The sequence below is a fragment of the Patella vulgata genome, chromosome 3 (genome assembly GCF_932274485.2).
Source record: "Patella vulgata chromosome 3, xgPatVulg1.2, whole genome shotgun sequence".
In the NCBI taxonomy this organism is placed as follows: domain Eukaryota; kingdom Metazoa; phylum Mollusca; class Gastropoda; family Patellidae; genus Patella; species Patella vulgata.
Genome location: NC_065881.2, coordinates 90,338,942 through 90,365,741, shown reverse-complemented (window position 1 = coordinate 90,365,741; position 26,800 = coordinate 90,338,942). Strand labels below are relative to the sequence as shown.

The 26,800-nt window shown below is 38.0% G+C and overlaps 1 protein-coding gene across 2 annotated transcripts in view; it reads left to right on the top strand.

Annotated features, from left to right (window-relative positions):
- The window catches only part of LOC126816841 (G-protein coupled receptor dmsr-1), a 100,048-nt gene that overhangs the window by 64,456 nt on the left and 8,792 nt on the right, over positions 1-26,800 (top strand). Inside the window, exon 3 of one of the 2 annotated variants that reach the window (XM_050543606.2) lies at positions 387-464. The gene's annotated coding sequence lies outside the window, so the exon portion shown is untranslated. Of the gene's footprint in view, positions 1-386; positions 465-13,834; positions 14,267-26,800 lie in introns of those variants that run through there. The other variant, XM_056099880.1, reaches the window with a different exon arrangement.

Below are 26,800 nucleotides of genomic sequence, written 5' to 3'. Positions count from 1 at the left end.
TTAAGACCGTAGACAGTCAAGCGGTTCAATATAGAGTTTAAGACTGTACACGATCAATCGGCTCAATATAGAGTTTAAGACGTAAATATAGAGTTTAAGACTGTAAATATAGCGTTTAAGACGGTAAATATAGAGTTTAAGACTATAAATATAGGGTTTAAGAGAGTTTAAGACTGTAAATATAGAGTTTAAGACTATACTTAAAAAGCTATAGTCCAACCTGTTTCTTTTTGTGGGGTATACATTGACAAGAAAACCTGAAGTCTGGAAGAAGTAACATTATTTTATACATGTCTATCTATACCAGTTGAATGTATATGATTTACCAGTAAAAGTACCTGCAGTAAGGGGAGATATGAGATACACTTTTAATGTTTTAATTTCAGATTGTTTATATAGAGTGTACACAGTGACTTCAATCCTGTAATATAAATTAAATCAGACAGAGATTACGGCAAGATAAGGTGAGTAATCAGTTTGCTACATTGTCGTGGGTCAAATCAACCGGATCTCCTTGTACTGTATTTAATGGAAATGAAATGGGGTTTAACGTCCTACTGTGTTGTTCTGACTGGGCTAATGAAGACGGGCATACGTCATGCAGTGTGCTATGAGGGAGATTTTGCCCGGACTGTGGAGATACGGCCTACTCTTACATCAAGGGACCTTTTACGTGCACGGCAATGTATACACGGGATTCGGTTTTTATCCCTTCCGAACGACCAAACATTTGTCCCTTGCCAGGCCCTCGGTCCTGCACCACTGACAAGGAGGAACCACGCCGAAAAATTCCAATGAACTTACTCGACCAACGCAGGGATCGAATACCGGACCTCCAGGTTAGCAAGCCAACGTCCTACTCACCGAAACACTGTGGCCCCCGAGTACCGTTAATTAGTAGCCAAACTGAATAGCACCATCAACACCCTTTCATTATATCTCTTAATAAACCCTTAATTAATTTTAATTAACTGATTAAATGTAGTTTATATAATTCACGGACCGTTAATGTTAGTAGCGAAACTGGATAGCATCCCACCGCAACCAGCTATATTGTCTAAAAATAAAACTTTAATTAACCATACATAATATATTAAAAATAGATTATATTATTCCCAGACGGGATACTGATAATTATTTATAACAAGCATCCCCCGTCATCATTATCCCGCGTCCTTGGATAAAAATTGTTTACTGCAATCTAAGTCATATCTGTTTCCATGGAAACACAAAATATATTAAATACCAGAAATTGCTGATTAACAGAAGACAGAATTACTATAATGAGTATAAACATTGATCCCGATATCTTGAATTGTTGATGGAATAAACCCTGGGAACAAACAAAACCGGCAACGGAAGTTAAACTTGTTTCCATGGAAACACAAATATTTTAAATCCATGAAATTCCTTTTTATGTGAGTACCAAGTTTTATAAAGATATCTTGAATGGTTTATGAGTTATATCATGGAAACAAAACCGGAACTAGTTGATGACATAATATGCTTAGGAATAAAAATTGTATACTAAAAAGTACTTCACATTGATTTGACAATGACACACAGAAAAGAGTAAATCCGAGAAACACCTGATTAGTAAAAGACACAACTGACAAGAGGTAGAATTGCTATAATTAACGCGTGCGTGCTGCATCATAAGGTATGTCATTGAGTCAAGTGGCGTGGTTTCGGTTTCCCCTTTTATACGTGACAAGAAATAGGGTCGCCTGTCCAACCTCGTCGGTTTTCTCCCCTTCCCCCGGTTTCCCGAAATGACATAGTTTGTGTCCAGTGGTAGTGAAACCGCATTTTCTTCTCTCCCCTCCTCTCTCTCTCTGTCTGTCTCTCCCTCTCTCTCTCTGTCTCTCCCCCTCTCTCTCTCTCTCTCTCTCTCTCTCGCTCGCTCGCTATAATAGGTTTATGTGTGTAGAGAAGGTATTAACCTTTAACACAAATTAATGGGCATACGAATGTGTTTATGTTTTTTTGAACAACCAAGAGGTCCGGATGTTGACCCAGAAAATGTGTCCAAAATGGTAAGCTGTGTAGAATGGGGGGGGGGGGGTCTGGCAAGGGCAAGAAATTTTGATTTTACTGTTAGAAAGAAATATATTATACAATGTTATTACAGGACAGGAATTGAAAATAACTTTTAAAATCACACCATGACTGATGAACACAAAAGTGCAGATAATGTCTAGTTTTATCAGAATATAGATATAATCCTGTTTATTTATGGTAATCGAATTATTATTCATACAAGCTTTATTAGATAATATCATGGTACATTAATAACATTCTGTTGTTGGTTGTTAGGTGAACTATTTTTGGTAGTAAATAATGAGGACAGTTCAATAAGTACAGCAATCTGAAACCCAATAAATGTTTCAATGTTGTTCCTCCTACGGTTTATCTCTTACAATCCTCGACTGGAAAACTTTCACTTCATTAAAATCAGGGAGGTCGGATGGTCAAATGGTTAGCAGGTGCGCACTGTATCATTATTCCTGTCACTGGGTCAACTGGCGTGGATTCGAATCCCCGGTTGTACGTGACAAGCAGTAGGGTCGCCTGTCCAACATCGTATGTTTTCTCTGGGTCCCCCGGTTTCCTCCCACTGCTAAAGACCCCTCGCGCAAGCGAATTATGGAAATAAAATTAAAACCATATGTTAGTCCCGAAATGACTTAGTTTGTGTCGAGTGGATGTTAAACCCCATTTCTCTCTCTCTCTCTGCCTCTCTTTAAAATCACCGTTGATGGAGCAATGTTATAAGAATTAGGCTTTCCACTCACTATAAATGCTTTCTCATTGCGCCTTGAGTTTGATTTTGGCAATCCTGACGTGATAAGCAAGGTCTTATTTTCTCACAAAAATGTTCCTTTACATTGTACAGGCGTTCACAGAGATTGATACACGACCGTTTAGCCGTAAAAAGTTGCCCAGTAAAATTGACTGGGGACCGATACTTTTTCGACAAGGATTCAATAGGGCGGTTCCTGCATGCATAGGACGAGTGTAATGAGACGTACGTTTAGGGGGCTGAACTACCTTTAAAGTAGGGAGACCCGAACGATTGGACACGGTTCCTAGTCAGGCCCTCCCTCGTTCCAGAAGCATTGGGGAACCGTCTCGATTGGACACGGTTCCTAGTCAGGCCCTCCCTCGTTCCAGAAGCACTGGGAAACCGTCTCGATCGGACACGGTTCCTAGTCAGGCCCTCCCTCGTTCCAGAAGCACTGGGAAACCGTCTCGATCGGACACGGTTCCTAGTCAGGCCCTCCCTCGTTCCAGAAGCACTGGGGAACAGTCTCGACCCACACCATCATCAAACACTGGACCCCAGTAGCTTCCCAGATTATATATCAACTCATATGTTATTTGGCACGGTTTAAATCTAACCATATCCACCTACCGACTTTTATAAAAAGACGTCTCAGCCTTGTCAACATATCTCAGCAATCGAAAAAAAAAAATTATATTAAATTAAACATATTATTCAATTTGATATTATGCTGGACAGTCTGTGTGCGTTGAAGCAAATTACTGATTCTGGACAGACTGTGTGCAGTGAAGCAAGTTAGTCATGATTCCTTTCTTATCCCTCCCTGGGTTCATTTCATTTGATTGAAAGAGAAAAACCCTGTCTTGAGGGACTAGATCTATTTTACAAAGTTATTCCATTTACTAGCTGACAGTTTTAATGACATGTTAGACAGTCGAGATGGACAGACAAGTAATAATTGAAATATTTATCGCTTGAATTCGTTTCAAATAGAAATATCATTTATAATGATTATTGATTACGTGTGAACTATAGAACGATTTACAGTTTCTACTCACTTGTCAAGTCCGGCCTTATCTTAAATAACAGAAAGCGTATATCACCGTGAAATCCTAATGGTAACACCGGCTAGAATTAGATTGGACGCTAGCAATGACTTTACAACGCGAAGAACCATTTCATTTACAGTAGCGAGAGAGAGAGAGAGAGAGAGAGAGAGAGATGGGGTTTAACGTTTAACGTCCACTCGACACAGACTAGGTCATTTCAGGACTAACACACGGTTCAATTTTATTTCAATAATTTGCTTGCGCGTAGGGGTCTTTAGTAGTGGTAGGAAACCTGTGGACGAGGAGAAAACCCATGAGGTTTGAAGACGGCCCTACTCTTTGTCACGTACAACCAGGGAATGGAAACCACGCCCGATGACCCAATGACATACCTTATGAAACAACGCGCACGTGCTAACCATTCGGGCATCCACACCCAAGATATGGGGTCCAGAGTCAAGTTTCAATTATATTATCGTTAAACAACACGTGTATCGTCAAATAGAAAAGAATTTATAACTAAATTTGAATATTTTTATAGCATTATCTTTCAGATTTATTGTGTGTATAATGTAGACTATTGCCTGATAGTTATCAATAAACAGTTTGTTTGTTAATAAAACCTTTCCTGGCAAAACTCTACAGTATAACACATGTCAATGGAGAGAGAGAGAGAGAGAGAGAGAGAGAGAGAGAAATGATGGGGTTTAACGTTCACTCGACACAAACCAGGTCATTTTGGGACTAACGTATGGTTTAATTTTATTTCAATAATTCGCTTGCACGTTGTTTTTTTTTTAGCAGTGGGAAAAAACCGGAGGACCCGGAGAAAACCCACGAGGTTTGACAGGCAACCCTACTCCTTGTCACGTACAACCGGGGAATCGAAATCACGCCAGTTGACTCATTGAAAGACTTTATGATACAGCGCGCACGCGCGAACCATTCAGCCCCCCCCCCCCACATGTCAATGGTGATCTGGTACCACCTGATGTAATATCTTATCGAATTGACAAACCAATTTATTCATTATTATGTGAAGAATCCTTTGTTGAAAATAGTCATTTATTTCCAGAAACGTTTTTTTGAATGCGGATGAAAATGAAATTATATAGTTAAATACACTATCGACGTTTCAACTAAACTATAATACAAAAGATAGAAAGTCTGTTGTACATTTTAACATAAAAATCAATACAGTCTTTCTTTCATCAATTTGAAAACATAAATTTATACAATTTAATATCGTGTATAAATACAATGTAATATTGGCTGAATTGAACAGATGTTGCTTCGTTATTTTACACGTAAGCATTTCAATAACTTTTCTTCTATATTTCACGTCAAATATATTATAATTTATAACATACACGGTGTGTAACGTAGCACGTGCGCGTTGTATTATGTGGTCTGTCATTGAGTCAACTGGCGTGGTTTCGATTCCCCGGTTGTACGTGACAAGGAGTAGGGTCTCTTGTCCAACCTCCGGTTTCCTCCAACTGCTACAGACCAATACGCGTAAGAGAATTATTGAAATAAAATTGAACCATATGTTAGTCCCGAAACATTTCCCTTATAGTTCACTGTATGGCATATACCCGTGTTTATTTTAAACCAGTCAGAACAGAAAAAAAACGGACGTTAAATCACAATTTCATTCCATTCATTTGTCTAGAAAACAAACAGGAAACTGTGCACCCTTGTGTGGAGGGTTGATAGCTAATAGAACGGGATATACCCAGGGCACTGTTACATAGAATACAATTACCGAGACGGTAATTATAGTAATTATACAATTTTGTAATTTATAATGCGGTGCAGCGATACCGATGTGGAACCCGAGAACCTTGTCATCAAATTTAGATCGCTTTCACAATAATAGGTGATCCAAGATGGCTGACTAAATAAGGGACTGGCTCTCGAACCAGGAGGTCGCTGAAGGCGAAGATATTAATAGACGCCTGTTGCTTTTACCTTCTCACATTTTAATTCCTATAGTTATGTTGTCAGGTTTGAATCCCGACACGAGATCATCCAGGTAGTATAACAGACAGAAAGACATTGTGTACCAAATGGTATCACACGTGTAAACTATTCATGTACGGATTGGTATCACACGTGTAAACCATTCATGTACGGATTGGTATCACACGTGTAAACTATTCATGTACGGATTGGTATCACACGTGTAAACTATTCATGTACGGATTGGTATCACACGTGTAAACCATTCATGTACCAAATGGTATCACACGTGTAAACTATTCATGTACGGATTGGTATCACACGTGTAAACTATTCATGTACGGATTGGTATCACACGTGTAAACTATTCGTGTTCCAATTGGTACCACACGTGTAAACCCTTCATGTACGGATTGGTATCACACGTGTAAACTATTCATGTACGGATTGGTATCACACGTGTAAACTATTCATGAACGGATTGGTATCACACGTGTAAACCATTCATGTACCAAATGGTATCACACGTGTAAACTATTCATGTACCAAATGGTATCACACGTGTAAACTATTCATGTACGGATTGGTATCACACGTGTAAACTATTCGTGTACCAATTGGTACCACACGTGTAAACCCTCCATGTACGGATTGGTATCACACGTGTAAACTATTCATGTACGGATTGGTATCACACGTGTAAACCATTCATGTACGGATTGGTATCACACGTGTAAACCATTCGTGTACGGATTGGTATCACACGTGTAAACAATTCGTGTACGGATTGGTATCACACGTGTAAACAATTCATTCACAGACAGAAAGACATTGTGTACCAAATGGTATCACACGTGTAAACTATTCATGTACGGATTGGTATCACACGTGTAAAATATTCATGTACGGATTGGTATCACACGTGTAAACTATTCATGTACGGATTGGTGTCACACGTGTAAACTATTCGTGTACGGATTGGTATCACACGTGTAAACCATTCATGTACCAAATGGTATCACACGTGTAAACTATTCGTGTACGGATTGGTATCTGACGTGTAAACCATTCATTCACAAACAGAAAGACATTGTGTACCAAATGGTATCACACGTGTAAACTATTCGTGTACGGATTGGTATCACACGTGTAAACCATTCATGTACGGATTGGTATCACACGAGTAAACCCTTCATGTACGGATTGGTATCACACGTATAAACTATTCATGTACCAATTGGTACAACACGTATAAACTATTCATGTACCAATTGGTACAACACGTGTAAACTATTCATGTAGTAATCGGTACAACACGTATAAACTATTCATGTACGGATTGGTATCACACGTATAAACTATTCATGTACGGATTGGTATCACACGTGTAAACTATTCATGTACCAATTGGTACAACACGTGTAAAGGACTCGTGTACCATGCCAATATATCAACATAAAGAAAGAAAATAAACATCTTACGGGAATGAAATAAAAGACGTAATGGACCGTGATTATAGTCTCAGAGTTACACAATGTACAAAATAAAATGGTTATTATAGTATCAGAGTTACACATGGAAAGATAACATGGAGGCAAGAAACACAAACATCTGATATTTGAAACAAAACTCGTATTTGCCAAGTAAATTTCTGAAATTGTAGTTCAGGGAATTATCGTCTCGTATTGCTTCTGTCCATTTCTCGAGAACGGATTTAATACGACTATTACAGGAACAATATTGACCTGTTCTATCTACATACAAATTATAGCTAACTCGTTACTCTATTGACAGCATGTGACAACCTCGGAGTAACAAAATGGCGGTAAATAGATTGTAAACTACAGGCGGTTGATGTCTCTTGTGGGACATTTAAACCTAATTGTTTGTATTATAGACAGACGAGATATTCCCACGTGGCTGTCCATCACAATATACCACTCATCAAATTATATATAGATATATAGACAGATAGGCATGAAATCTGTTGGTTGTTTTCTGTCTTCTGTAATTAAACACGAGGTAGTAAGGGGCGTGGTCGATTGGTCCGGAGTGATGTAATAATAATAAGAAGAATAGAAATATTTAGGCGGGGTCATTTAGGGACAAACATATGGAAAATATATAGTAATCGACCGAACTTCGTGGTGACTGACTCATTAGAGAGAGAGAGAGAGAGAGAGAGAGAGAGAGTAAATAAAAACTTCTAGAGTACCGGGAGCAGATTTATACAGGGTGTACAGCTTTTTTGTATTAGTATGGCGGCCACGGTGACTCAGTGAGTAGGACGCTGGCTCGCTAATCTGGACGTCCCGTGTTCGACCCCCTACATAGGGCGAGAAAGTTCGTCGAGGTTTTCTGGGGCGGTTCCCCCTTGTGAGTGGTGTAGGACGAAGGGCCTGGTAAGAGAAAACATATAGCCGTTCGGATAGGACGAAAAACCGAGTACACTCTCAAGAACCCTTGACAGTTGCAATTCAAAATAAGAATACGCCGCAGTAACGCTGTCTGGGCAAACACTTTCTCCACAGTACACTGTATGACGTATACCAGTCTTCATTATCCCAGTAGGACAATAACAGTGGAACGTTAAACCCATTTCAATTTCAATTCATTTGTATTCGTAGCAATGTTATTCCTTGTAGGTAGGTCTAATGTTGTAACTTTACATAATAAATACGCTTTCAATCAAATCTGTATTTAAAATGCGCTTGTGGGTTTTGGCAGTAAAATGAGCCAAATACATCGGAGAATCCCGAAGGAGTGAGTCTAAATTAGAAAGCTGAACTTTCACGCTTTGAACACCATGATGATTGTAAGTGCGCATGCGTTATATCACTCTCTCAAGGACAACCATCTTATAATAAGAGCTGAGCAAAGTAGCTGGAAGTGTCATGGCAAAATATTATCAATTGTTTTAAAAACAGTATGTTGGCTACACAACTCTCTCTCTATCTCTATCTCTCTCTCTCTCTCTCTCCCCCTCTCTATCTCTCTCTCCCCTCTCTCTCTCTCTCTCTCTCTATCTCTCTCTCTCTCTCTCTCTCCCCTCTCTATCTCTCTCTCTATCTCTCTCTCTCTATCTCTCTCTCTCTTCTTTGGTTACACACTACAGTTACATTAAACATACATTATGACGTCACATTAATAATGACGTCATTGTAATATTCATATTAAACATACATTATGCAAGAGCTAAATCTGCCTATTGCAAGTCTTTCTTTAGACCTGAAATGTTATCTAAATTATTAATTAGACATTTTTATTAACTTATCCAGGTCATAATCAACTCTCGATAGCATCCGATTTCTCCAATATTAAATAGATTAGAACGGTTTAGTCATATTTTGATTTAATCTAAAAATGGAGAAGCGAGACTTAGCTTCGAAAAACCAGTACGGTGGTTGAAAGTATTCCACGCGTCTTGTTAAACCTTCAAAGGGTAATATCGTCGCTCGCAATAGAGTAATTTGAATTAAATTTTCAAATTATTCGTTCATCTACTTTCGAACTATTACAGGAAGAATGGCTAGCTCTTTATCTAAATCTTACATAATGACGTATCTTTAACTATTAAAAAATAAACAGATTAACTGGCAAACATAACAGGATAAAAACATGTGTTAATTAGTGAGGCATGAATAGACTAAACTATTAAACTATCCAACCGATTCGTGGTTTTAACCTCGCGTTGTCAATACAATCGATATCATTCACTCCCTACAGGAAATTACTCAGGAAAAATTAACTCGCGTTTTTTGTATCTTGGAAGTTATAAGTTCATTGGTTTCAAGTCAAGAAAATCGGTTGGAATGAAAAACTGTTAAACATTACTCTTGATTCGTTTTTTCTGCCTACAAATCAAATTGTGTGTTATTTTAACGTTAACAATCGTCACAGGGGGATGCAGGAATACGTTAAAAGAGAAAACAATTGGTTTTATACAATCTAGATATGAATTATTGGTCGGCAATTCGAATTATATAGAATAAAATAACCTCATTATTCTTGAATAAAAAACACATTTAGACTTTTAAATCAAACACAATAAGAAGTAATTTTGCACGTAGAGGGAGGAAACCGAGGGACCTCGAAAAAACCCACGAGATTGGCAGCCGACCCCTATAAGCTTGGGGCGGGGTCACGGTGGCTAAGTGGGTAAAACGCTGGCTCGCTAGCCTGGATGTCGGGTGTTCGATCCCTGCACTGGCCAGATTTTGTTTCGTAAAAATACCCTTGACAGTTGGAATTCGATATAAGAGTAGGCTGTAGTGCCAATCACCGGGAAAAATTTCCCTCATAGCACACTGTATGGCGTATGCCTGTATTAGCCCAGTTCGGAGCAGAACAGTGGGACGTTAAACCCCCACTTCATTTCATTTCTGGGGGTTGGATGGCCAAATGGTTAGCACGTGCGCGCTGTATCATATGGTCTGTTTTTGAGTCAACTGGGGTGGTTTCGATACCCCGGTTGTACGTGACAAGGAGTAGGGTCGCCTGTCCAACCGCGTGGGTTTCCTCCGGGTCCTCTGGTTTCCTCCCACTGCTAAAGACCCCTACGCGCAAGCGAATTATTGAAATAAAATTAAACCATATGTTAGTCCCGAAATGACCTAGTTTGTGTCGAGTGGACGTTAAACCCCATTTCTCTCTCTCTCTCATTTCTACAAGGTTGGTATATAAACCACGCCATCTGACCCAGTGCCCTCCGTCCGGCCCCACTTTCTACTTATCTATCACCGGGATCTTACCCCCGAATCAATGAGTTACTGACTGTTCCACTATGGCCCCAGATCCATATTATGAATATGTCTTCGGTTACACATACTCGAAAGAAAACGACCTAATAACTATTATTTTCAGTTAGCGAGACTAAATCACATATTTCTGGTGTATGAGTGAATATTTCCATATCTCGTCTGTATCTTAATACGATGATTTATTGTGAATATTACCCGGATATTACGATTAATACGTTTATTGTCCATGGGGTTATCGAATGTCTGCTCCTGTGTTTTGGTGAATTTGAAATCATCGCTGATTATTTACATCAAGTTATTCTCAAAGAAACCATCTTTGGTAGACCAGAGATAGTTATTTTGCCAATAATCTGTGGAATTTATTCAAGCGTCATTTTATACCAGGCCTGGTGTGCTTTCTAGAAATATATATTTGCTTTCTAAATTACATTGTGTCATTTTGATAGAATTAGACGAACGTGTCCTACATATAAACGAAATGAAATTGGGTTTAACGTCCTACTCTTCTGCTCCGACTGGGTTAATGAAGTGTGCTATGAAGTGTGCGAGCCAGCGTCTTACCCATTTAGCCACCGTGGCTCCGTATATACAAACACTAAAATACAGTTTGTCTGTCTCTGTATTTGAAATCTCTCTCTCTCTCCCCTCTCTCCCTCTCTCTTACTCTCTCTCCCCCTCTCTCTCCCCCTCTTTCAAACTGAGTACATTTATCCCTATAAACTAGAACTCTATAAATACAAGCTGTTAAAGTATATAAATATTATAACCGTTTAACCGTGAAGTAAAATCTGTTTAATAACTTTACAAATCATACCACAGAGACTTGCAGATCTGGATATCGACTTTCAACAAACAGCATTAAAATATACTACAGTAAAGATTAGTGGAATATATGGAAGGAAGGAGCTACGGTGTTTCAGTGACTTAGACTCGACTAATCTATTCTGGAGGTCCAGGGTTCGAACCTACCAGGGTCTAGTTATTCCGCTGGTGCGAAAAACTAATATCCCGTATGCACATTACCATGTATATAAGAGAACCCCTCAACCGGTCTCTCTCTCTCTCTCTCTCTCTCACTCGAAGAAGAAGAAGAAGAACTTTCTCGGCCAACACGCAGGGATCGAACATGTTAGCGAGCCAACGTCCTACTCACCGAGCCATCGTAGCCCCTATACTAATACAAAAAAGCTGCACACCGTGTATAAATCTGCCCCTGTTAGTCTCGAAGTTTTCATTCCTCTCTCTCTCCATTGATTGTGTGTGTTGTGGTCCTCCTCCTGGTATAATGCCAGTAAAAGAAGTTGTATATATGTTACAGTAAAACGTTAATGAACCTAACACATGTATATTATTAAACATGTTGAATATAGAACCCCTGCAGATATTCAATTATAGTCCTACTTCTCTTCTAACTTACAATATCAGGGGTTAGTTGTATCTCTTCTACCTTTACAAAGGGGGGGGGGGGTTAGCACGTGTGCGCTGTATCATAAGGTCTGTCATTTAGTCAATTGGCATGTCTAACCTCGTGGGTTTTCTCCAGATCCTCCGGTTTCCTTCCACTGCTGAAGACCCCTACGCGCAAGCGAATTATTGAAATTAAATTGAACCATGTGTTAGTCTCGAAATGACCTGGTTTGTGTCGAGTGAACGTTATACCCCAGTTCTCTCTCTCTCTCTACCGTTACAATATCTGGGTACGACGTATCGATGTTTAACGTCCATATATCACAAACTATGTAATTTCGAGAATAACACGTGCTACATTTTTATTTCAATGATTCACTTGCGCGTGGGGGTCTTTGCAATTGGAGGAAACTCGAGATCCCATAGAAAACCCACGAGATTAGACAGGTTACCCGACTTATTGTGATACAAGTGTGGGACCGAGACCACCCCACTTGGCTTTCCTCCAACTGCTATAGACCCCTACATGCAAAGGAATTATTAAAATAAAATTGAATGTTAGCCTTGAGCCAGCGCGTTACCCCGGGGTGCAGCTTTCACAATATTTCAAGAGAAATGGAGTCAAAATCTCTCATGATCTTTTTTTTTAGCTTCACTTAATTGGATATTTGTTGTTTATTTATTTTAATATCTGTGTAGTTTGTCACTTGTCAACAGGTTTGTCCTGTCAGCAGGATGGTCCTTTCAGAAAGTTTGTATTATCAGCAGACTTGTCCCGTCAGCAGGTTTGTCCTGTCAGCAGGTTTATCCTGTCAGCAGGTTTTGTCTTGTCAGCAGGTTTATCTGTCAGCAGCTTTGTATTGTCAGTAGGTTTTCCTGTCAGCAGGTTTTGTCTTTTCAGCAGTTTTGTCCTGTCAACAGGTTTGTCCTGTTAGCATGGTTGTCCTGTTAGCAGGGTTGTCATGTCAGCAGGTTGGTCCTGTCAGCAGCTTTGTATTGTTAGCAGGTTTATCCTGTCGGTATTGTTTGTTTGTGGTGTGGTTTTATTGTAATATTTAAACTCTATGGTTAGGTATTATACTGTGTGTTCTATACATAATGTAGTTTATACGATCTACTGGTTAATATATTTATCGGCCTCTTGCGTATAATTTTATCGCGGTCTGGTAGAATAACTGAGTGGAACAGCTGATATTATATCAATAGTACAGATTATTATATAGGTAAAACATAATATACGTGTAACTGTATAGGTATCTAAATATATTATCACCAAACGTCCATAACATTATATCTAATGAGCTCCCCAGATGAGCGAAAGGGTACTTTAAAATGTTAAAATGTTATTAAACCACTGTTGAAATCAATTTGTGTCGGCGTATCTTTTATCTTTTCATCTCTTACCGTGAAACAAAGTAGTGCAACTTTACGATTGTTATAATATTTTAGGATTTATATGTATATTATAATATTAAGAGCAGACAGGTTTTTTTTAATTGGAGGTATATCAGAATGAAGCAGTACAAGTGTTTCATGTTTAACTGGGCGTATTTTTACTTACTGTAAACATAGAAGTACTTGTAGTTTATCAACTTTAATGTTGTTATGATATCTGTAAGCTTATTTAGAAGATGGTGAAAGAGATATGTAACATATAAACTAGTTAAAAAAACTACCAGGTAGGCAGTCTACAAATAACTACCAGGTAGGCAGTTTACTAACAGCAGGGAAACTTACAGCATATTAAAACCATTACATGTTTTTCGTTTCGGTCTCTTAGCTTCAACTATAAACTCAAACAGTGAAATTGTTGTTTTAAAACTATTACGTCGTTTGATTCTGTTAGCTTGAAATTGTCGTGAGTGTTGTACGCGAGGTTTGGTATTCTTATGTAAGGTTCCTAATGAGGTTGGACATCTTAAACAAGGTATTACAAGAGCTTGGAAAGCAATGAGGTTGGACATCTTAAACAAGGTATTACAAGAGATTGGAAAGCAATGAGGTTGGACATCTGAAACACGGTACTACAACCGACTAGAAGGTTGCACATCTTAAACAAGGTATATTTACAAGAGAACAAGTGAAATGGCGTTCTATACAACTTTTTAGTTAAATTATGCACACTCACCGTGGTGTTATTTTAAAAGTTTTCTTTTGTGGTTTTGTGGGAAATGCGACGAGATTCGAGTTTCTAACAGTTGTGGGTTCTGGGTTCAAGGATTTACTGTTTATTTTGTTGTGGAGTGTTCCCAGGTAGAATATCGATGTTTACGGATTAAATGATAAAAATCATGTTTAGGGTAAGTTAATAATTACAGTATATTTTATAAAATAATCCGCACACAGGTACATCGACAGTCTTCAAGCCCCCAGAAGGCCATTAACCAATTTCCTTATTTCAAGATGGTGTAGGGTGGGGGTGGCATGGAACAGCCATTGGGTTGGTAAAGTCCCCATCACGCCAAACTATTTTGAGTCGCGCAGTAAAGCTGGTGAAGGATTTCTTGGATCGCGAAGGTCGCCGTCAGATCTTGGAGATTGATTCACGCACATCCAGATAGGGTGTCCTGTTGCCGTTGTCGATGGTGACGTTAATCTCTTAAGCCCCCATCACACCAAAACACGACATAACGCGACTTAAATTATTTGTTGTAAAGCTGGTAAAGGTCTTCTTGATTTGCGAATGTCGGCGTCACGTCTTGGTGAATCGAGTGCATCAACTCGACCTCTTCCCGACGAGTGACCGTGGCGGTAGAGTTCGTGCAGGACCATCTAGAGCGATCCCAGATCCAACAAGACCTTGATAGGACCTACTAGACCTAATCACGTCCCCAACACGACAAACTGGCTTCATTGCAGATACTCTGTAGAGATCCTGTCCAGATCCATCAGGGCCTCTGCCGAATAATATAAAATGATCAGAAATAGGCTTGTAGTTTCATATCGTGCCTGGATATTCAAGAGTGAATATCTTCTTGTCTTGTTGTATCGTATTGGGATCACGTTCAGTCGTGTTAAAGTCTTCTTGGATCGAGTTGACGGTGTGTTGGGGTCTCGTTTGATCGTATCAACATCGTGTAGTTACTGAGTCTGTGGGTCCCGGAAACTGGTTGAAGTGATTTCACCAAATTTGTACCGCCATTTTACGCGACCTGCTGTGAGTCTCCTTGGATCGCCAAGCTGCGTCGACCTGCACCACACCGAGCGTTGGTCTGACTGGAGATCAAAGAACAGTAGGAATTCGAAGTAAGAGCGTACCATACCACCACCACCTCATAGCACACTGTATAAGGCGTGTGTCCGTTTCAATATCCCCGTTAGAGTACAACAGTAGGACTTTAAACCCCATTTCATTTCATTTATTTTACATTAACGAAATCAAGGACTGAAATGTGCTCTTTAACTGAATGAAATAAGTTTCAGCCCGACATGAGCAACCATTCCAGCTCTCAATAACAATAAAAATGAACTACCATTCAAATGACTGGGATAACCAAGACAAGCGTACGCAATGCAATGTGCTGGGAATCGATTTTCTCCAGATACGGTGGTCTACTCTCATATCAAATTCCAACTGTCAAGGATTCCTGTACGTGCACGCCAACGTGCACACGGGAACTCGGTTTTCGTTACTTCCCAGCGACTATACACGGCATGGTCCCGCAACACTTACAACGGGACACTATGCTGGAACACCTGGATGGGATCAAGGACCTCATGTGTATTGAGCCAGCGCCATACTTGCTAAGGGAGCCACGGTGGCTCAGTGGGTAAGACGTTGGCTTACTACTCTGGAGGTTCCGTGTTCAATCGCTGCATTGGCCGAGCAAGTTCATCGGAATTTGCCTGCGTGGTCCCTCCTTATCAAGCTGTTAGTAACAATTAGAATGACCACGTGATATCTATAAATATAGGTACACTGTAACAAAAATTTCCGTGAAAAAATAATGGAAATTAGATATACATGTCAATTAATATACCAAACGTTACAAAATATGATTCTTCATATTATGGTTAATAAATTGAAATGAATACTATAACATGATGATTATTAGGAATGATTATATATGTATACGATTACTTATCGTTGCACCGTTTATCCCGTAAAACAACAGAATTAAGTCCATTACAGAACGGAATAAAACATTTTATCCCTAAATTTCACGGAACTTCCTTGTCATTCCACCGTTTATTCCGTAAAATAACAGAATTAAGTCCGTTATAGAAGGGAATAAAACACTTTATCCCTAAATTTCACGGAAATTTCCTGTTTAATACTGAATATTCCACAGAAATACATAAAACACGTAATTTGAAGAAATAATTCAGACAATTAACACAATTTCTCCAAAAAATCCATCGATTAACAGAAAAAAGGTGTTAAATTACGGAATTCGGCCACATAAAAAATGGATATTTTTTACAGTGTAGTTATGTGAAATTGAGATGGCTATAATTTACATTAACATGCATGGATTCGATCAATAAGGTATAACTTACATTAACATGCATGGATTCGATCAATAAGTTATTTGCTGTGATTACTATTTATGGTCTAAAGTTTTAGTATTTTGGTATTTTGGTCCATCGTAAAAAATAAAAATTACATCTATTCCGTTTTACGATTCTTGAACTTCAGTATAAATCATCTCTTCCCACAAGTGTTGGATTTTAGTCTGATTTGTTAAATATAAATATTATATCAAATTCACGTGGATAAAACCAGTCCAAGGTTGATATTAGCATATTATCATGAAGCTATATGATGTATCACTTAGATAAAGAGCCGATTATTTCTTTTATAATAATAGTTCAAAAATAGATAACAAAAACGAATATTGAAAATTTGATTCAAATTTCTCTATTCTGAGCGAAATTATGGGTGATTGAATCATAGATTGTTTAATAAAATAGAATTGGTACTTGACAAACTAGACTAAGTCTCGATTATTATTATAATTTATAATTTCATTTTTAAAGCGCTACATTATAACAATATTTGTTTCTATGCGCTGTACAGTCATATCTACACAATGGTAGGCACATGATTCTATTTATATGAGTTACTAAACAGACGAGTCTTCAGTTTAGATTTAAACTGAGATAGTTGGGTACACTCTCTGATGTTTCTTGGTAGTTCATTCCAAAGTTTGACACCCCTAACGGAAAATGAAAACTCGCCCACCTGGCGCTGAAAGCGTGGAACAGCTAGTAGGGTTTTGTCACGTCCTGAACGAAGATTAGTTCGGCCAGTGGTATAAACATTAAACATTTCCACCATATAATTAGGAGCTGTAATGGTTATTACTGATTTATAGGTGTTGACGAGAATTTTAAATTGTATTCTGGCTCTCATCGGTAGCCAGTGTAGCTGCTTCATATACAATCAGGTGTGATCATATTTTGAGGTTAATTTGGAAATCAAATCACTAAATGACGATGGTATTTCAATCTATTTATATCTCGACCATCCGATGGTCTAGAGAGTTGGTTATAGACGTGTCTTGTTATTAAATGTCTCAATAATAATATATATAAGATTTGAAGCTAAAATGGGCAAATTTAGCTTTTACATAATACATCATTAATATTTGGTGTATATAATAATATTGTTTTGTGTGTTGGTTTTAGCTGCCTTGTAATTGCACAGCAATCAAGTGAAATAGAGAGAGAGAGAGAGAGAGAGAGAGAGAGAGAGAGAGAGAGAGAGAGAGAGAGAGAGAGAATGGAGTTTAACGTCCACTCGACACAACTAGGTCATTTCGGGACTAACATATGGTTTAATTTTATTTCAATAATTCGCTTGCGCATAGGGGTCTTTAGAAGTGGGAGGAAACCGGAGGACCCGGAGAAAACCCACGAGGTTGGACAGGCGACCCTACTCCTTGTCACGTACAACCGGGGATCCGATCAAGTGAAATAATTCGGAATCTCAATATCTAAAAAACGGGCTGATTTTATAGGATCACCGGGCCCTAAAGACCATTTTAAAACAGTGTGTAGCATTATGTAATCATCGCGATAATCGAGTCACTATTATAATTAAAGAATGAAGTTCCTTAATTGCTAGGTTTTTCGTTCCATCTGAACGACTAGACGTTCTTCCTTGTCAGACTCTCCGTCCTGCAACCACTCACATATGGAAACTCCCGTCTTCATTAGATCAGTTGGGAGCTGAACAGTAGAACGTTAAACCCAATTTCATTTCATATGGAAACCACACTTAAAAATGCCAAGATAAGTTCTCGGGCAACTACCCTTGAATGAATTAGAGAACTGAATTGAGTGTGAATATTTTGTTTACCTGTACTGTATAGCCTACCTGTATAGTCTACCTGTATGTCTATCTGTATGTCTACCTGTATAATCGACCGGTATAGTTTACCTGTATAGTTTACCTGCATAATCTATCCTTAGCGTACCTGTATAGTTTACCTGTATATTTTATCTGCATAATCTATCTTTAGCCTACCTGTATAGTTTACCTGTATCGTTTACCGGTATAGGCTACCTGTATAGGCTACCCTCAAAGGCATAAATAGACCTATATATTAACTCGTGTAATAATGACTAACTATTGTAAGGGTGTGGTACAATGTACAATATACAATATACTTTATGACCATTTTATTATACATTATATAATTACTTTATTTTAAAAACTGTAATATAGTTTGTTTTTTATGGAAATCTAACAACTTATTATAGACCTATATTACAGCTACATCATACTCCCAGTAATGTTCCGTTTGATTAGACCTAATTCCACCCAAACACTGCCATACTCTCTCCCGAATTGGGGTCACGGTGGCTAAGTGTGTAAGAAGCTGGCTCGCTGGCCTGGAGGTCGGGTGTTCGATCCCTGCATTGGCCGAGTAGGCCGTAGTGCCGCTGTCCGGGCAAAATTTCCCTTATAGCACACTGTATGGCGTAGGCCCGTCTTCATTAGCCCAGTTCGGCGCAAAACAGTAGGACGTTAAACCCCATTTCATTTATTCATACTTTCTACCGAATTATCACTAGAAATGCATCGGTTCAACAACCAATACATAACAGCGTAACAAAATCAATCTTGATTAACCAGAGCTCTACAGATGCTAACATAAAAGTATATAAAGACAATCGTGGCTGTATTATGCCATAAAGCGCGAAATTTATAATGCTCAATTTACCACTACCAGAGAAATTAATTATGTGACAAACGAGGTATCCAAAATAGCTATAACGGCACAAGTGGAATCTTTTTATCATCTGTTGGACGAGCAGCAGACGAATAATATTTTCATCATCTTTTAATACATTTAATTAAATGTCCGACTTTTTAGAAAAGACCCCCAAATGAAAGAGACGGACTGTTAAATTACGTATTGTGTTTCAACAAACTGGATACAAATACGATTACCAACAGGGTTTTTTGACATGTCCTTTTTTGATAAAATAAAAGTAATTCATGAATTTTCTTCATAAAAATGGATAAATATGATCGAATATTTAAAGGCAGACAGTAATAATTGGTACACGTTTATAGAATTTATATCATAGATTTGAGTCAAAGAATTTTTGCTCCAATAGTGAGGTCAAATTAACCCATGCGAGTATCGATGTTTGATCGCTATTCATCCAGGCGTAAAATTTTACTTGAGATCGGTAGCCTACCAACAAACGCTGTCAGTACCGCAATGACTAGAGGCGGATTTCTCGCGTCATTGTGTCAGGAATATGCAGCTAATTGGGCAGAAAATGGCCGCATTAGTGCTGCACTACATAGATATCTCCGTGGACATTATTATGCATAACACCCAGAATTAATAGAATCAAACTGAAGTTAAGTTTTCTTTAAAGGGACAATAACACTCTCTCTTGCTGGCTTGACAGCTCCAGAAAATAAAAAAAGAATAGCCTTATTCTAAGTACTAGATGTGTTAGTGTCCTACCTGTTGTGTAAATTATCCATTAAATCATATTGTACTTGTCCAGAGTGTTCAAAAATATTTTTAAATCCAAGTCACATTTGAAAAGCTTTACGTCAGGCTTTTCAAATCATTTAGTTGAATTTTTCCAATTTTTTAAATTAGGTGTGTTAAGATGAAATTTGTATCATCAATTAATTGGAATGTTGTAAAATAGTGCAATTTGTTGACCAGAATAAAGATTGGGACGTATTATTCAATTACAACAAGAGTGGTATTGATCCTTTAAGCCAAGTAATGCAGAATGTTGTTGTGATTTGTTACCACCTAGTATTGTCAATAGAAATTGAATGGGGTGTTACGTCCTTTCGTTATGCCCCCCCCCCCCCCCTCGGCTAATGAAGTTGGTACACCCCATTTCTTTTGATTATTTTTAGATGATTGTGTAAATTAGATGTGGAAATGAAATAGAGTGGGTAATTATAAAAGTCTGTTTCATTAGATATTGCTAATTAGTGTCTGAATATATTTCCACCAGTCATTTTGTACTTTAATTCTTAACAAATGTCTTATTTCTTCTCTTAAAGCCCCAACATGCCACTAGGTGAAAGACCCAACATGCCACTGGGTGAAAACCCCAACTTGTCAGTACTTGAAAGCCCGAACTTCTCACTGGGTGAAAGACCCAACATGCCTCTAGGTGAAATCCCCAACATGCCACTAGGTGAAAGACCCAACATGCCACTGGGTGAAAGACCCAACATGCCACTAGGTGAAAGCCTCAACATGCCACTAGGTGAAAGCCCCAACATGCCACTACGTGAAAGACCCAACATGCCAGTAGGTAAAAGACCCAACATGCCACTAGATGAAAGACCCAACATGCCACTGGGTGAAAACCCCAACATGTCACGAGGTGAAAGACCCAACATGCCACTTGTCGGCTTTCCATGAAAGAAAGAAACTAATTGTCCTAACAATACTTTACATTTTACCCCCCTTATGTGGCGCATGTCAATTGTCACGTATTTTCGTCTTCCGGTTAGGTACGATCAAACAATTCTAATTTAAAGAACAGACTGTGATGCAAAGCTTTTTCAAATTCATCGATTGTAAAGTAAGAAGGCATTGATTTTTATTGTTTAGAAATCGCCAGGGGACAAAGACAAATAAAGTTATAACCAGTATGTTGTTGTTTTCAATGTACACGCCAGTCTGTTCTGCCTAGGGGTTAATATTTAAATTTGGGAGAATTTATTGACATAATAACACCGGCCTTTACATTAAAATAAGTCATATCTCTGACTTTAAAACGCCTTCAGCGATATTAGGTATTTTGCCTTAAATCTCTACATACTAAACTTAGTATTCCTGTTCACTTTTAACTCCGCTTGTGAACAGACACTAAGTAAACTTCGAGAATTTTTAGAAGTATTTATTCTGCTTCCATTTAATGGAATTGAATACTTTTATTTAGTCTTTGTGTGAAAGCCAGATGTGAAACGGAGTAGAAACGCAGTAGAAAACAATATACTAATATTTGGATATGTCGGTCATTTAGGACAGAAGTCTATTCTTGTAGTAGAGTAGAGAGTTCTCTGTGTACAGAATACATACACATAAAATCAAAATAGTTTCACAGCAAATTTCATCTTTTTTTTCTTTTCAAAATGGTGCAACTATAATGAGTACAGATGTAATTTCAGTCAGTTTTAAATTTAAAATAATGCAACTAAAATTACTACCGTTTAGATTCAAAGCGCACTTCATCAGCTTTCAATTTTAAACTGGGTAGATGATTAAATATTCAACATCAGACATAAATTTAATAAGCTAAAGTAATAATATACTTGGTTTATGAATCGGGGATAATTATATCATATGGTTATCTATATTTAAACCAAGTTATCGTCTTGATATACAGGTAATATTAGACACCTTACTAATTTATTAAAAGTAGTTATTTTCTTTATATCCAGGTAATATTAGACACCTTACTAATTTATCAAAGGTAGTTACAGACATTATTAATTTAAATCTAATTTAGAAAAGCTCTACAGACTTTTTGAACAATTCTAATATTTTGAAATTTGAAGCAGTCCATAACTTTATAAAAAGGTTTAGATTCGCTTTTATATATAGTTGTATATATCTAATAATTGCATCGCCAGCATTTCGTGTATATCATTTTCACATAAAACTGTTGGCTTTTACATCTTAGTAGATTTAATCTTATTTTTATGTATATGTTTATATTATATCGTTTGTTATTTCTGTGTCCCAGGGAAAGAACTTATATAGGCTTTGTATGTTGTTCAATCCTCTTCAAATGAATAAAATGTCGTTTAAACTAAACTAAGGAATGGGAATCAGATTATGATAACTGAAGGGGCCATGGTGGTTCAGTGAGTAAGAGGCGCTGGCTCACTAAGCAAGGGGTTCTTAGGGATTTCGTTCTCAGCGTGGGGACCTCTTGTCAGTGCCCGCTACAGGACCTGATAAAGAACAGTGTCGTCTTGCCGTTTGGATAGAACGCAACACCGAGGTGATTTTACACCTTGGTGTGCTCGTAAAAGAACCATTAATACCATTGATAGTTGGTATTCGAAATAAGTGTAGGTCGTAACGCCACTGTCCATGCAAAATTCCCCTACAGCACACTGTCGGCGTATGTCCAGTTTGCCCGTACAGATTAAGAGAGTAGGAAGTTACACCCCATTACCCCATTGGATTTTTTCCAGGCTTCTGTAAATCACCACAAGATGGCCAGATAAACAACAGATCAACTTCTCCAAAACCAGACTTCTTTCAATGTTTATCAAATGCCATTCCAAATCCACCGAAATTATACGGGATATAAAATGTATTAGGGACTTTTGACAAGATTATTCTCCCAGGAAGACAGTCATTATAGAAATAAATATATCTACTAGAAATAATATCACATACAGCTTTAAATATATCCACCACCAATCCCGAAGATAAAAAAACAACTTTCGTCTGTTAGTTAGTCTCTAAAAGTACATCGCCCCCCCCCCTCTCTCTCTCTCTCTCTCTCTCTCTCTAAAAGTACAGGTATTTGATAAATGATTTGAATTAATATCCTCTGCGCACATTACAATCTCTTTAATATCTGTCTACCTGAATATCAATTTTAAAAAAAATATATATTTTCTTTAATTCTTTCATACTTTCGTAAATTAGAGATGGAAAAAAATTAAGCGCAGACACAAACAATTCAATATCTCTAAATATATATATTCAATTCGAAACTTTTTTCTCAAGATTCAACATCAGCTAAAAGGTTTGGGTCCCACGTAAATCCAATAATTTATTGGAAACTGCGTCTAAATAGACATAAATTTTTTACGTCCTTTTTCTGACAATCCATCCTGTAAATGTGGTCATTAATTTGAAGATACATTTTCTGTTGAAAATAATGTCATAAATAATCTACCGTCTACCCATCGAAATACTAATATTTCACTGCATTGAATTCATTTAATGTTTTTAAAACTGTCCACTCGTTTTTCAAAATCCCCAGAAGTATCCAGGGACAACTATAACACACTGGATGTAATTATATATTCACTGGTATATTGTTTATTTATGTAAATATCTGACAGGAAGAGGGGTATAATATAGGTGATGCTTGTTCCCCAATCCCTATTCAGATACAAATCTGAATAAAATATTGTTTATAAAAGAAATGAAATGAAATGAAATGGGGTTTAACGTCCTTCTCTTTTGCTCCTATGCTCGGCTAATAAGACAAGACTCTTTCCTTCCATTTATTCCGCTAATGTTTACTGTAGCATATTTTATTGGTGTTTGTTGAAAGTCGATATCCAGATCTGCAAGTCTCTGTGGTGTGATTTGTAAAGTTATTAGACAGATTTTACTTCACGGTTAAACGGTTATAATATTTATACTTTTTAACAGCTTGTATTTATAGGGATACATGTACTCAGTTTGAAAGCGAGAGAGAGAGAGAGCGAGAGAGAGAGGGGGGGGGGTGCCATGACATTGCCAGCTACTTTGCTCCGCTCTTATTATAAGACGGTTGTCATTGAGCGGGTGATACAACGCATGCGCACTTACGATCATCATGGTGTTCAACGCGTGAAGGTTTCCGCTTTCTAATTTAGACTCACTCCTTCGGGATTCTCCGATTTATTTGGCTCATTAACCTCAGGACTAACATATGGTTCAATTTTATTTCAAGAATTCGCTTACGTGTAGGTGTCTATAGCAATGAGAGGAAACCGGAGGACCCGGTGAGAGAGAGAGAGACTAGCGCCTCCTTAAAATAAACTAGGTCATTTCGGAACAAACATAATGGTAGATTTTTATTTCAACAATTCTCTGGCGCGTGGGGGTCTTTAGCAGTGGGGGGGGGGGAACCAGAGTACTCGGAGAAAACCCACGAAGTCAGACAGGTCTCCTTCACTTCACTCTCTCGAACTTCTTTGTAATAAAGCTAGGCGGGGAAAAAATGCGTTCAACCATTTTCAATTATCCATAGTTCAACCATTCGCCATCTTTTTCTTCATCTTCACTTCCGCTAATTAAATACAAAAAGCGAAGAACCGTTATATTGGTGGACTGGATGACAGAAGCTAATTATTAAATGTCACAACACACAATAACACATTTCTGGATGTTACAAGCTACAACAATGCATACAGAAAGAAAGTGCTAATATGGAAAATCAATTTGTTTACAATAAAAATACTCTTTAATAAAAATAAAAACGAAGGAATATTTTAGCGGAATAAAAGCGAGGCGAATTAAGGATAAATGTGAAATGGCTGTATTTGAAGAAACGGTTTCACGCAGTATCAATAAAACACAAGCCAAGTACTAGCCATAAAATTTTGAACTCTGTTAAATATAAAAGGTTTTTCTAGCGATAATGCTGGATATAGAAACCGTGTCAATATTTCTATAGAAAACCAGTTTTATTGGGTGAGGTAGTGGTTGATTTTCTCGCCATGAGACGTGTTTTCTTATCATATTTATCGTCTACGTTTATCAATATCTATTTGTAAAACTTGGCGGCCATCTTTATTTACTTTCAACTCGTCATAAAACAAAACACCTACTGCTGGGAAAACGTGTAAGTGTCACGCAAGTGGGGTTTTCTTTGAAAATAATGATGAACCATTCCGCGTGAGGTTTGTTTTAAATATGTCGTCGTGCTGAATTGAGTTCATCATTTACAAAAGTGAAGACGACGACGTAAATGTGCACCGTTGTTTTTGAACAAAACAAGATAATGAAAACTATCCGCTAATAAGTAGAAGAAAATTGTGTCATCATTTTTATTAATAAGACGCCATTGTGGATATTTGGACGCCTGTATGGGTTTTCGTTTAGATGTTCAACCGAACGAATATAACTCATCGAAAATCATATCATAGTCGTACAATCGTCAGAAACCATAATCTGTGTTGTATTTATCCGAATTCGTACATTGGACTAGTTAGTTACTGATCACATAACATATACTTTGTATTTAACATCACTGGTGTGGACAGGATATGCATTGAACTATAAGATTTTATTTCAATCACGTGACAATCACGTGGTCAGTGGTGGTGAATACAATACTGTAAAGCAACTGAAGAATATATCTGCTAATTGGTTGTCGTATTAATTGTCGAATGGCAGACTCGAAGATCTTCTTTCAACAACCCTTAGTTTAGTGATCGTGAGAGTTCAGAGTAATCAATAAAATCGATAAATCATTGAACCGTGAATTAATTATACATATAAAGCCATATTTTTATGAAGCGCTGGTAAAGTTTGTCGTGGGCTGTAATAAGATTATATTGAGTACAATGAAATTGTTTAGTTGGCGGCTATAGGAGAGATATCACGGGATTACATCTCTAGCGTATTATACACGGGATTACATCTCAACCACATTAAACGGTTTTGGCTCCAGGGTAAAGGTAAGCAGTTCATCCGGTTTGTGTTAGTGGAATGTTGATCTTTGAATTTGTGTGTGAATGGCTTTATTTAACAGCCGATTCCACCAAGAATGACGTCCGTTTTTAGGCGTTGTGATATTTGGACAGAAGTCTAAAATAATGGGTAAAGTTAATGCGTCAATTAAAATCTTTATTCCGACAAAACATTAGATGTTAGTCCTGATACAATACTTTGGTTGATGTAGGGTTTGGTGTGGGAGAGCGAGAGAGGGGGGGGGGATATGCGGGGTGGGGTGGGGGCACAGTTTTGAAAATAAACCTCCTAGTTACGGATGGAATTATCACGTAAGCTTTTTCCGCTTCAGTTTAAGCCAGCTAGCCACGCCCACGCACGTGTCTAATTACACAAACTATTATTATACGTCAGAATCACCCACACCCAGCTTCTTGCTCCTTGGTACGCTAACCTTGAGGTCCTGTGATATTCCGGAGTGGTTCCTCCTTGTCAGGGACAATCCGAGGTCACGTGTGACACACTATGTATAAACAATGTTGATAAAACGGGTGCTCAAATGAAACACTTACCCCAAAATGGTAATTGTCTCGCTCTAATAGCCGACGTTTCAAATAAATTAAGCAGCACCATCAAATTTGCTTTAGACATCATTTGGCGTTCCTAGAGGGACGTATAGCCGACTCGGCTTAGCGGCCGGGTTACAGACGTCATGTGGGCTTCTTAGAAGGACATACCTTTAGCGGCCGGGTTACAGACGTCATGTGGGCTTCTTAGAAGGACATACCTTTAGTCTCCTAGGGTTACCTACCTTTAGCGTAGTGGCCCGGAGAGAATCATGATGTACACGTTAGCTTATATATAATAGAGACTTTTGGCAAGCGTAAATTCCTGGTCAGTATTACGTATCCGTATCGATGATGCATGTGATACGGCACACGGATACGGCAGCACGCATCGAACAGCTTTCATACG